Raw genomic sequence first — 3,205 nt, 5'->3', positions numbered from 1 at the left:
GTCATGCATCTGCTGATGCATGATAAAGTGCCATTAGCTTTTCTGATGGCTTCGTCACACTGACGATTCATGTTCATCTTGGAGTCCACTAGGACTCCAAGATCCCTTTCCGCTTCCGTGCCACCAAGCAGGTCATTTCCTAGGCAGTAGGTATGCTGGACATTTTTCCTCCCTAGGTGCAGCACTTTGCATTTCTCCTTGTTGAACTGCATTCTGTTGTTCTCTGCCCATATGTCCAACCTGTCCAGGTCTGCTTGTAGTTGTTCCCTGCCCTCCGGTGTGTCCACTTCTCCCCACAGTTTTGTGTCATCTGCAAACTTGGACAGAGTACACTTCACTCCCTCGTCCAAGTCGCTGATGAAGACATTGAAAAGTATCGGTCCTAGGACCGAGCCCTGCAGGACCCCAGTGCCCACAATTGATAACACACTGTGTTATCAATTCCCTGCTGGGCTGCTTGGGGTGGGGGAGAGCTCTCCCAAATCAGAGCCTCCTGCCAGGGCTGGCCACGCCCCCCTCAACTCAGTACTGTAGAAGGGAAGGGAGGGCTGCTCTAGTGCAACCTGGCTTCCAGCCTGAGCCACTGCAGGTATCTACCTGCATTTCTGGGATGTCTGTATGGTTACAAACTGGTTTAGCCTATCCAGGTTAAAGTAACATGCAAAGATTGAATCAATCAGGCTCAGGCTTTTTGAATATCTGCCCCTAGCCTTATTGCTCCCACCACCCTTGCCACCAAAGTCCTTTGAGCCCCTGCAAAGCCCAGATGGGGGTTGCTTGGACAAAGGTCATCTCTGGCCCCAAGGCACCCTGTGCCAGGATCACCATACCCCTGGAACTCCACAACAGATATGAGCTCCTCACAGCAACATCAGCAGAGCCAGCAGAGTCACCGATTCCAGCACTTGAGGAAGGAAGGCAACCAACAACCACACCTAAGAAGAGATGCAGAGTGGTTGTTGTGGAAGATTCCCACTTGAGGGGGACAGAGGGTGCAATCTGCCACCCCTATCCCTTAGCCCATGAGGTCTGCTGCCCACAAGGGGCCTGTATCCAGGATGTAGCCAAAAGGATCCCAAAATGTATCTGGCCTTCCGACCACTACTCCATGCTTCTCATCCAGGTGGGCACAAATGACAAGGGTTGGAGCAATCCTGGCTGGGCCATGAGTGACTACAAGGCTCTGGAAGCTGGGATCAGAGGGTTAGGGGCACAAGTGGTTTTCTCCTCAATCCTCCCAGTTATGGGTCACGGGCATAGGAGGAAGAGATGTATTTCATAGATTTCATAGACATCAGGGCTGGAAGGGACCTTGGAAGATCATCGAGTCCAGCCCCCCGCCCAAAGGGCAGGAAGTCAGCTGGGGTCATAGGATCCCAGCAAGATAAGCATCCAGTTTCATCTTGAAGGTGTTCAATGAAGGCGCTTGAACCACCTCCGGTGGCAGGCTGTTCCAGACCTTGGGGGCTCGGACAGTAAAGAAGTTCTTCCTTATGTCCAGCCTGAAACGATCTTGAAGTAGTTTGTGACCATTCGACCTCGTCATCCCTTGGGGCGCTCTGGTGAACAAACGTTCCCCCAGATGCTGGTGGTCACCCCTGATAAACTTGTAGGTGGCCATCAGATCACCCCTAAGCCTGCGCTTTTTCAGGCTAAAGAGCCCCACGGCTCTCAGCCTGTCATCATAGGGTCTGTTTCCCTGACCTCTGATCATGCGCGTGGCTCTTCTCTGGACTCTCTCAAGCTTCTCCACATCCTTTTTGAATTGTGGAGCCCAAAACTGGACACAGTACTCCAGCTGCGGCCTCACTAAGGCCGAGTACAGGGGGAGAATGACGTCCCGGGATTTGCTTGAGAGCAAAAATAAAAATGTTTGTGCACTCCCTGCTCCTCCATTGCAGAAATCTATTTTAATCCGTTTTTAAAAACACACTTATTCTCTAAAGCAATTGGCTCCAAAATTTGAACATCATCAGATTCTCGTCCGCCCACTTGCTGAGCCTGTCCAGGTCAGCCTGGATAACCTGCCTGTCTTCTGGTGTGGATGCTTTGCCCCAAAGTTTGGTGTCATCGGTGAACTTGGCCAGTCCGCTTCTGACTCCAGTGTCCACATCATTAATGAAGATGTTGAACAGTATGGGTCCAACATGGTATTGGACCAACATGGGTATTGAAGAGGTTAACAGAAGACTGAGGCATTGGTGCCACTGTGAAGGCTGCAGCTTCTTCAATCACAGTCCGTACCTCAGGAAGCGAGGCTGTGGTCTGCTGGGAAGAGACAGCCTCCACCTCATCTCAGTGGGAAAGAAGCTTTTTTTGACCAGTTTGGCTAACCTGCTTGACAGAGCTTTAAACTAAGCTCACCTGGGGATGGGCAGACAACAATCAGAACAAGCCCAGGAAAAGATAAGCACATATTCAGCAGGTCAGGAAATACAATCAAACTTACTTCTACCTCAGGCCACGGACAGGATTCTTCTAAGTGTACAGAGAAACCTAGATCTTCCAGTGGCAGGCTTAGCTGCCTGTACACTAATGCCAGGAGCATGGGAAACAAACAGAAGGAACTGGCCCTCCTACTCAGCAAAAACAAATATGATCTCATAAGGATAATGGAGACCTCGTGGGACCCCACCTATGACTGGAGTACAGGTATAGATGGCTATACCTTGTACAGGAGGGATCATGCTAGGAAGAAGGGTAGGGGTATAGCTCTCTATGTCAAGGAGCAGTACAATCCCTACTAGCTGACATTTGCATCCAAGTGACTTGAAACCCTCTGGGTTAGAATACGGGGAGAACATGTTGAAGGGGATATAACCATAGGAGTCTGTTACAGACCCCCTAACCAGGAGGAAGAGCTTGACTGTGAATTCTCTAGGGAACTAACAGAGGCTGCACACTCTTGATGCATGGCTGTCATGGGTGATTCCAACCACCCTGACATCGCATGGGAGGAGCATTCTGCCAAAGCTGATCTGTCACGTAGCTTCCTCACCTGCATTGACAAGCTCTATCCGACTCAAGAAGTCCATGGGCCAACAAGAAGTGAGGCACTGCTAGATGGTTCTGGCCAAAGGGGGTGATCTAGTGAGCGACCTGAAGATTGAAGGGAAGCTCGGTAACAGTGATCACGAGTTGACCACCTTCCTTGTCCTTCTTCAGATACGTAAGAAGTCAAAAGAAAAATAAGGGCAACCTTGGA

Source organism: Alligator sinensis, unplaced genomic scaffold (genome assembly GCF_000455745.1).
Source record: "Alligator sinensis unplaced genomic scaffold, ASM45574v1 scaffold738_1, whole genome shotgun sequence".
NCBI lineage: Eukaryota > Metazoa > Chordata > Crocodylia > Alligatoridae > Alligator > Alligator sinensis.
Note: the sequence above shows the minus strand (reverse complement) of the source record.